Below are 10,506 nucleotides of genomic sequence, written 5' to 3'. Positions count from 1 at the left end.
CCCTTGGAATTGTTTGACCGCAATATTGAGTTTAATTAAAGCAAGACCACTGCAATTCAGCAAAGAAAGAACAGCATTGTCAGCATATCAATAAGCTCATTTTAGGTAAACTTTCAAAGAGCAGGGTGAATAAGACACTTTCATCAGCAAAAACACATGCAAAAAAAGCCTCCAAATATTGCTTAGAAACACAGACAGAGATGAGACCTACCTGCATCAGTCACAGCAAGTCATGGAAAACAAGGTTTGTCCTCTTGAAAATCCAGGAAAGTTATGCCTTAAGCCTCCTCACCAAGACAAAAGCTGTAGGCTCTGTGGACCTCTTGTTTATTTTCGCTTGACTTCCATCAGCTGAGGCTATTCACACCCCTCTTTGGTGTAATTATCTCCTCACCTTTGAGTTAACTTCTAAAGAGGGCAACCCCTTTCTTAATCTATTAGTCAATTCAGAGCCATGGCACTTGAGCCTTTTACCACAGTGACTACGAGGGCACAAACATACCTTCCCACTGGTGCCATCCTCATTACATACTTTATTAGTCCGTTAGCAAATCCACCAATAATTTGCAAACCTCACCATGTTACAGGAATGCTGAGATATTTATTCCTGCAAAGCACATACAGAATCATAGAATTGTTTATGTTGGAAAAGACCTTTAAGATTGAGTCCAGCAGTTAACCCAGCACAGATAAGTCCACCACTAAACCATGTCCCTAAGTGTCATGTCTACATGTCTTTTAAATACCTCCAAGGATGGTGACTCCATCATTTCCCTGGGCAGCCTGCTCCAATGCTTGACAACCCTTCCAGTGAAGAAATGTTTTCTAATATCCAGTCTAACCCCCCCCCCACACACACAACTTGTTGCCCTTCACTGGACCTGCTCCAGCACCTCAATGTCCTTCTTGGAGCAAGAGACCCAAAACTGAACATAGTATTCAAGGTGTAGCTTCACCAGTGCACCAGTACAGGGAAGTGATTGCTACCTTAGTCCTGCTAGCCACTCTATTGCTGACACATAGCCTGGCCCAGCTACAGCAAATGTTAATCTATAAAAACCCTTGACATATAAACCAACTGTCTATCTTTCAGCTAAATATTTTCTCTTGATGACCTCATGTCATAAGCTTGCCCAGTTAAGATTGGCTTGCTAAATCTAGTCAGAGGAATCTATATGTGCTGATATTCCACAGTTGCTGATGGCCTCACATTTTGACTGTAACCATGGTGCTGCTGGATTTATCATGGCTGCATGGCACAGTGTGTCCCCCATTATTCTTTCCTGGCAGCTTTGTATAGCTTTTATTTAGCTGTAAAAATAATTTACATTTCTTAAGCATCTGACTTAAAGATAAAATAGAATTATGACATTGAGAGCTGGAGATTTCATGCAAATTTATTTGTAAATACAAACCATGTTTAGAATGCAAAATTACACAAATGTCTTCTACATATCACCCATCTCTCAGAAAAATTAATTCTTTACTTTTTTAAGAATCATGCCTTAACCTATTATCTACATAGCTGCAACATGAATGGAAACTCAGTAGAAAATCCTAAGTGAAATTTGGGTACCCTGGGTTGCCGAAGAGATCAGTTATGTGAGGAGGAATTTTCTCCCTTCTGCTTCACTGACTTGAAGTTGTTCAGGTCACCAGCCTGTGGCACTCTCCATCAGCAGCTCCTGGCCTGGGATGAAATTCTGCCTCCAGTGAAGTCATTGACAAACTCTTGCTTGGCTTTACAGGGGTCATGATGTTCAGCTGTCATAAGTGATGCACAGGAAATGCAGTCACACCACGAGTCAACCTCATAGTGCTCATGTATTCACATCACACACACAGCTCAGGCACCTGGTCCAAAAGTTATGTTACTTGAATATTCCAGAATAATATTTCTGGGAAAACCCAGATACTTGCATCTAATTCCATTATACCAAAACATCATAAATCCAAGTGATTTTTATGGTCTTTTGGAATTTCAGAATGGTACAGAATGTATTTTTTAAAGCTGGATACGAGTGATGAGGGGTTTTCTGACTATAAAGCTACTTTGTGCAAATAATCTAACAGTAGCTATTTTGATTTCAAAATGGTCATAGATTTTGAATGCAAATATGGCTTCATAAAATTTCTTTTAAAACTTTTGTCAGTTTCTTTCTGCTTTTCCTTGTAGCCCCTTCTCAATCTTGGTTGTATGAACATTGTCTCTTCTTATGCAAGATCTCTGCTTTATATTTGGGGGGGGGAGGGGGGGGAAGAATAAAATCAGTGGTTGTTTTCTTGGCGTTCCAATAACATAATCCCTATGAGTTCACAGCTTGATAAACAATTTCAGTTTAACATCCCTTCTACTTGGTGGAAGCAGCATCGAAACCATCTCAGGAATCTCCATCCTTCCCGTTCTACTGTCACACTGAATTCTCCACTGGGTAGGTCCTATTCCCATGGCACTCGATAAAAAAAAAAAAAGGTGGAGAATTATTTCCTAAGGGAAAAAAAAAAAAAAACCCAGCATAAAAATAATATCTGCCAATGCCCTGCTCTTTCTGTAACTATGCTTCCATGTTGAGGCTGAATACAACTCTTGAACTGAAAGTAACACAGAAAATGACTTCTCCTTTAAGTCAGAAAGCAGTTCTGCAGCATGTTGGCTTTGCCAAACCTGTGTAAATCCACACCACCCAAACTTTTGAGCCTCTGCTCATTATACTACATATAAAGGCATCCAGCTGCGTTTTGCTGTCTCTCAGATCACTTGTACACGAAATCAGCTATCATCTCAGATGTATTAAAATAGTTATTTCAGCATTTCATACTATCAGACATGCAATTTGTCTTTGCCTCTTGTCTGCCACACAGCACTGCTTGGCTTTCGGTGCATACAGCTGGGGTGAACATGACAAAACCCTGCCCAATTCACATTTCTCCTGCCTGCAGCTTGCTGCCAGCTTGAGGGAAGCCCAGGCAGTGAAAGGCTGTGTATGGAGCACCTCAGGAGCCCTTTGAATTTCAAAGATGACTTTTAATTATAGATTAGTGCTTTCAGCAGCCAACAGGCTGGTCCGGACCCCACACCTCTAAGGACTTGGTAAGGTGGAAAAACTCAAGTCCCCCCATGACTGTTACCACATGTGTTACTGCCATAGAGGCGTCCTTATTTGCTTCAATAAGAATGTCCCTTATTTACCTGAATACTGTAGTCAGTGATAGAGCTGGGAGCTCAAGGAACACAGGTTCAGGTAAATTTTTACTTTCAAATTGTAATAAATAATACATTTAATTGTAAACTAAATAGATGTTTTTAAACCGGTTTGTTGTTTGGGGTTTTTTAACATCACCTTCTGAGAAATTGCACAGGGAAGCAACTCCAGGATTGTAACAGAAAATATTCACTAAATGATTGTCTGGAATTTATCAGGTTATAAAACTTTCTGTTGGTGCTTTTAACTATCCCACAGAATTCCTTAGAAGAAGCATAATATTTGGTGAAGTCTCATGGAAGAACCCAAAACACAAGTAAAATGTCTGTTCTGGTGTTTTAACACTGAGGACATGTTATCGATTTTATACATTATCAGAAGAATTATACCTTTTGTAGCCAGTCATTGCTTTATCAGCATACTCAGAAGGTGTCCTGGTGTTGTGAGAAGAATCCAGTCATATTCTCCAAGACCACATTTATCTTGATAACTGTAGGTTAGCAACATCTACTGTGAAGAGCAGGAGAGTGATGGCTATGGGTGTTCAGCTTTGCATCCTGTCTGGTACTGGACCAAACATTCATCGGGACATCTGAAATATGGAGATGAAATGAAGAAATGAAAAAGAAAAAAAAAAAAGTGAGGTGTACGAATGAGAAATGTCATAATTAAGAAGAATCGAGTTAAATGGAGACAGGTTTAACAAGTATAGAATAGGTTTACATCTCAGGAGGGAATAATACTTTTACAACCTCAGACAGGACCTGAGGCTCCAGTCTCAAAGACTTTATGTGCTTCAGTCCCATTGCAAACAATTGGATTTAAGCACACGTTTAAGTGTGTGGCTGAGCGGTGATGGTTTGTGAGATCTCTATAAAAGCACAACCTTCTATTCTCCCAAACCATATGGGTTTGACTTCCCATATGGAGTGACAAAATAAAAATATATTCTAAAAATAGCTCTCAGAAAATGCACTGGCTGAAGGCTGCTTCCTGTGCTACAATTTGATTAGCCTTGTGTTTTATTTCTTCAGCAGCAATTTCAATTTATCTCTGATTTGGAGCATGAAAAGCTGCTTTTATAGTTGTAAGCAGAGGAGAAAAAGGCATCCGGGAAGCAAATATAGAGAGCTCTTCTGACTTTATAGTAGCTTGCAGGGTCAAGTAAAAAGATTTTAGAGCATCAGAAAACAAAGTGATGCTGGGGGATGATCTATCTTTGCAATCTGTATTTAAGTTGCCTGTCAGCCCCTCAGCAGAACATTACATATTCTGCACAGCTCCAAAGTAACCTAAAGGAGCCAAAAATTGTCAGTGCAGAAATCCCCTCTGTGGAAGGGATCTCTGCCAGCATGGCTCTCGCCCTGCTCGGCACAGTAGCCACACGCGGCTCCCTGACAGCTCCTTCTGTCCACTGCGATGAGAGGAGCTGGAGGAGCCTCTCCCACAGCATCGCAGCATTGATGGATGGTACCAAATGCAAACATTCCCATTTTGGCTCTGTTGGGAGGTGCCTCCTTGAAGGCAAAAACCTTCTTTCTTGTTTTTAAGAAAAATATTTAAAATTTTAAATTCATTCCTTAAACATTGGCTGGGTCAGGGAGCAAACCACCAACCAAGCACATGGGGATCTGCTGGTGGCATCTAAGACCTGAAACTGCTGGCACTGGAGAAGGGGAAGGAGGGAATCTACCTTCCTTCTGTCACGTTCTTACCTGAAGGTTGAAGAAGTGTCACAGCTGGGCTGAACAGGAATTACTTTCCCTCCTGCCTCATGCTGAAGGACAGCTGGGGAATAACATCACAGCACAAACACATCATCACCCCTCAACAGTAGATGGGTCTGGACTAGATAAAGGGCTGATGTTCCAAATATGGGGTTTATGTGTGCTTGGTTTGAGACTGACACAACAATGTGTCTCAACAAGGATTCTTCCTTTGGGATCTGCTATGAAGCTCCTGTGCCTCCAGAAGCTGTCCATGGATGCCTGGGCTTTGCTGCTCCCTGATTTAGCTTGCTGCCTTAGACTGAAGGCTGGGATCTAACAATCACCCCTGCTCCAGTGGCAACATGAACACAGGCAGCTGTCATTTATTTTTCTGGGCTACACAGGTCCATACCCATCCTTGTAACCTCTGAGAATCCAATGTGAGGTAACTACTCCAGTTAGAGACATACATTTCTTATTATTTGTGCCTTTTGCAAAGTAAGTAAACAGATAGATAGCAGACAGAAATGTAACTGAAAACATTTGTGCTCATCTTTCCAGGAGGACAGAGTACGACATGTCCTGCTTTACAGCATTTCAGTTTTCCCACGTCCTTGAGTTTGCTTGGGTTTATGCAAATAATAAGTGTGGATTTCCTGCAGGCCTCTGACACTGCTTTAGTAACACACACTCTGGGAGAGGTTTACTGTCCCATTTCTGGGTTAGTATTTGTTGCTGAGCTGCGAAAGTGAAATACAACTGAGAGAAAACGTGTTTGCAAGAAAACTGCACCCCTCCTTTCAGCACGAGGCAGCAGGGATAGCAAGTCCTGGTGGGGTGGGTTGGGAGAGGTATAGCAACTCCAAGCTCCAGTTCAGACCAGAAGGAATGAGCAACCAGTGAAGGACCACCTCCTCTCCTGGCCATTTGCATTGACCAGCTATCTGGAGTGAGATAAAGCAGACAAATCTCTGGCCAGGCTCTTGGTACATGTCTCCAACCCACATCTCCAGCAGCTGAAAATAAAGAGGGTTTGGGGTTGTTTTCTGATGGGTTGTTTTTTCTTGTTTCTCTCCAGTCTATTAAAGCTTTAGGAATGACTTTTTCAGTCTGAAAAACAGCTCTAGATTTACCCTTAAAAGAGACATTTATAATATCTAAGAAACATTAAAACCCAAGGAAGGAAAATAAAAGATATCTAGAGTAGGAAGAAGCTGAGCTGCAAAAGCTTTGGAAGAGAAAGGATTAGAGGCCAGCTTTTTTCTAAAGAATTTATATAGAGAAAAAAGCCCAAACCACTTTGGAAACAATTATTTACAAAGTTTAAAGTATTTGGCACCCTTTGCTTCTGTAAGATAAGGGGCAACAAATAACATCCATAGTCACTAGGAGTTAGCCCAATTACTTCTGTCAGCAAAACTAATTCTACAGAAAATACGTTTCTTCCAGGAAGAATACTTTCCTTGCTTCAAATTCGTTTTTACATTGCTAATAAGTCTCTTAGCAGTAGATTATAAGTGCCTCTTAAGCCAGGAACAGGCAGATCGCCCTGAGCGCAGCCAGCAGTCTCTTCTCCGGAAGAAACGTGATTGAAGCCAAGGAGAATTTCGCCTGAGGAGGTTCACTGCAGGTGTTTGGTCCCATGTCTGTACCCTGCACTGCTACAGAAACTGTTAATAATTGTTATACACCACCAGTCTTCAGAAACAATCTAGAACTATTCTGACCTTTTTACCTCTCCTTACATCTAGAAATGAGAGGGTGTTTTCAGGGCTACATGCCCAGAGAATAAAAACAGTCCATCTGCATGACAACTTATACAAGGCCCATGAAACTTAAAAACATGGCCAAAATGATCCAAAAACTTTCTGAAACATCCTAAGCCTGGCACCTGCTGGGCCAGGTAAACCCTCAAGGGAATGTAAGTTCAGAAGAACTTAACTTCAGTATAAAAGTGATGGATGAGAGATAAAGACAGAGACAGCCGTTTCTGGCACTGATGGGTCCCAAGAAGTGGATACGGAGACAAACAGAGAGCTAAAACTTTCTGACACATCACCAGAACAATCTGTAAAAACATTCACTGTCTTTTTGTAGATAAATACAGGTATATCATCTCTACCTGAAGGCAGGGGTAAGCACCAGGCTGCCCCTGGCAGCTCACCTGCATATGGTGCAAAGGCAGCTTCTCTTCCGGACAGCATATCAGGGCTGGGCTGGGAATTCACCACTCCAACACCAAGGAGGCTGTCAGTGCCCTCTCCTGTGCTGGGAGGGGTGGAAAGAATAAAAAGTGATTTTAGAGCTCACAAGAATTACAGCTGGTAACGCCTGTATGGAACAATAAGCTGTTGTCAAGTGTTGCCTGCTCTGCAGTGCTTTGCACGGAAAAGCATCAGAAACAATGCGCCTCAGGAAGCTGCCGGAAAAATAAATGCAGCATCTTAATTCACCCAGAGAAATGCTCACTTGTGCAAAGAAAATATTTAGATTATGAAGAAAGAGGATCAGCTTTCAGCTTGGGATATTCCGGCAACTCTCCGATTGATTTGTGCTTAGGCACTTCACTGAAGAACGGAGAATTGAGGTGTCTATAGCCAGTCCACATATTATCAAAAAGCATCTGACAAAGTCAGAAATCTAAATCCTGCACCCAGAAAAGGGGCTAAACTCTTTAAATCGAGTAATTCCATTTTAATTCCTCATGTTCTTCGATTTTTTTGTTCCAAAGGCTTTGTGGCAATTTATGTCAAAGAGCTGAGTAAATATTTTCTTGCACTGTGTGGAAGATGATGTCAGGCAGTGATGGAAGTGAAATACTGACTTTGCATAACTGTTTGTAACTGAGATAGAATTGACTCATTTTCTGAGATTATAGAAAATGCATTCTGTGATTATATATATGACCCTGGAGGCCCCATGGAGGTGAGATTATGCATCTCACAATGTTATTTTACCAGGAAAAAAATTGATTAAGTAAATAAAAAAATCGGCAGGATGTGACTTCATCGTGCACTATTGACATCTGCTTATGTGATTTAAAGGATGTTACTATGAATATCATAGTTGCTAATGTAAATGCTGAAGAAACCATAGGTCAATCATATAATAATAAATACTACCATAAGTTTCCCAAGGCCAGAAATGGCTGAAATGGTGATTAGAATTATGAATTTACTCTTGAATTATGTGATACTAAAAACACTTAGACTGCTGCTGCTTTCCTGGAACTGCTCCATTAAAACCAAGTAGATACACTCCCCAATCTTTCTTCCTCCAAGAAATAATGTCACCTTTTCATAAGGATATTTTCCTTTCACCTAGGCACCCACCTCACCCTGTGTGCTGCATTAAGCTGCTTTAGAGGGGTGCATTGAGCTACACATATATATGGTCCCTATCGCTCTGGGTGCTGGTCTGAGAATGCAGCACTCCATCTGTGCTGTTTGTGTTAGATACCTCACAGTGATGTAGAAAAAGAGCAGAAAAGCCTCAAAATGGTACTGCAGGCATAAAGCAAGCATCTAAACTCATCATCAGTGGCAAGCCACTTCTTCTCTTAAACACCAGAATAAAGTACTCTCAAAATGCATTAATGCAATAGCAGATACATCAAGTGTGATGAAAGACTGACCTAAACAATATGGTTTAAATTGACAAAACACCTGAAACTCATGGCACTATTTATGACACCTCAGAATTACCCTGGACACTGGGAAGACACAAAAAAAATGTGGTTGCAGCTTTAGCGTAATTCATTTAGGAGTTATCTGGCAGCACCTTGTGCAGCAAAAAAAATCACCCTGGCCAGCCTGGTGTTGCAGAGCAAATACTTCCTCCGGAGGCTGAGGGGGGTGACAGTCACTTTACAGCACAAACTGCCATTCTTCACCTACTTTTCCCCAGCTTGGTACATGCCTCCTGTGATGAAGGCTGCATGACTTTGTCCCAAAGCAGTCTGAAAATCAGAAGCTGTTGCATGAAAATAAGTAATAGGAATTGCTGGGTGATCACTGCATTACCTGGTGATTCCTGCCAACAGCTGTATGTGGCAGGCTGCTAAATCGTATTTTTACAGGGATAAAAACAAACCAAACAAAAGCTAACACAATCTAATCCTGTAATGCTATCTGAATATTGTTGGGTTGTTTTCCTTTAATGCTTTTAACTCCTTACTGAGGGGAAGCCCATAGCTGAGCAGTCATGTTCGAGCTGGTGCCTAATGCTGAAACACTCCATACAAAGAAATCCAGATATGCCATGAGTATTTTAGCACAGTTATACAAAAGTCTAAAATTAGGTCATAAATTATATAATCTTGCAAGGAAACAACAAATTTAATGACTATGCCAAACCAGAGATAAAAGCTGAGGAAGGAAATAGCATCTTGCTCATTAAATATTAAGGATCAGATCCTTCAAACATTCTCCAGTGATGAACTCTGTGGGAGTTTGGCATCTGTATTTGTGTGTATTCTATAGAATATGCTTATACATCATATACAAGTGCTGAATGTGATTTATGGAGCACAAACACATAGTAAGTATATTTATAATGCATAAGTATATTCCATCAAGAGCACAGAAGGTGATTAGTGACAGTTTCCTAAGAGGTTTAATCAGATATTTTGATGGCTTATTTCCAGTGTTGCTCCAAAAATGTTTTTCATTACAGGGCACTGAGAAAGAGCAGGTAGAGGCATCTCTGTTTCACACTTACAGCAGCAGCATCAGATAGCAGATTTAGAGATCAGCTCTGTTCCTCCTCGGTAGGATTGAAGAACCCTGTAAAAGAAAAAAGATTACCAAGTTATAACAATGGATTTGAAAATTCCCTGCAACCTTTGAATCTCTCCCTTAATGCCACCGTGCCCTAGCTTTTCTTCTACCCTTACAAAAGACAAATCTGATTTGATCTATTTGAAATAATAATGCAGGGGTGAGGTCTTGTGCATATTCCCTTCAAAGTTTTAACCAATTCCCCTGGGACCGGTGGCTGGTGCTGATGTTCTGAGTATGCTAATGAGAGGGAATAAGAGCCTCTGATGGAATAAGCCAGATAGCGTTCCCGTCCTTGCTGTCGTCAAAGCCTCTCTGATAACCATGTCCGTTTTTGCAAAGATTTGAGTCATTTGTGGATTGACTATATAATCCTTGTGCTGAAGCCTGGAAAAACTGCTGTTGATGCCCTTGGCAAATTCTTATCCTAAAAAAGCATGAAAAAGAGTACCAAGTAATTTCAATTCCATAAAATATATTAAATGCAGCACACAGGTATGTAAATGGGAAACACCAGAACTGTAATTTACTCATTTAGAGCCTGATCTAAAGGCTATAAAAGTTAATTTGAAATCTTTTCATTGATTTTAATGGCCTTTAGATCAGGCCCACATTATTCACTGCATATCATGTTTGTTTCAGTGCAATAGTGTATTTATCCAAAACGTGAATTATGTGGATTATTACACATACAGATCCACTTCTTGTTGTCCAAAAGCAAAGCCTGGGAAATTTATTGACTTTAGCAACACACATAAAACCTAAAAATTAAAAGAAAGCCCCAAATAATGATAATATTTTTTAAAATGAGGTAAA

At 40.6% G+C, this 10,506-nt stretch overlaps 1 long non-coding RNA gene across 1 annotated transcript; it reads right to left on the bottom strand.

The window, feature by feature from the left end:
• Window positions 1-1,379: 1,379 nt before the first annotated feature.
• Window positions 1,380-4,756, bottom strand: LOC133216852 (uncharacterized). Its single transcript, XR_009726737.1, has 2 exons — window positions 3,593-4,756; window positions 1,380-2,488 (listed from the first exon to the last, which is right to left on the bottom strand). It is a non-coding gene; the product is annotated as an uncharacterized LOC133216852 (long non-coding RNA).
• Window positions 4,757-10,506: the final 5,750 nt, after the last annotated feature.

The sequence above is a fragment of the Neopsephotus bourkii genome, unplaced genomic scaffold, assembly GCF_033783945.1.
Source record: "Neopsephotus bourkii isolate Nb327-2 ecotype Australia unplaced genomic scaffold, CSIRO-AGI_Nbou_v1 NB_1067, whole genome shotgun sequence".
In the NCBI taxonomy this organism is placed as follows: domain Eukaryota; kingdom Metazoa; phylum Chordata; class Aves; order Psittaciformes; family Psittacidae; genus Neopsephotus; species Neopsephotus bourkii.
Note: the sequence above shows the minus strand (reverse complement) of the source record. Positions and strands in the feature narration are given on the sequence as shown.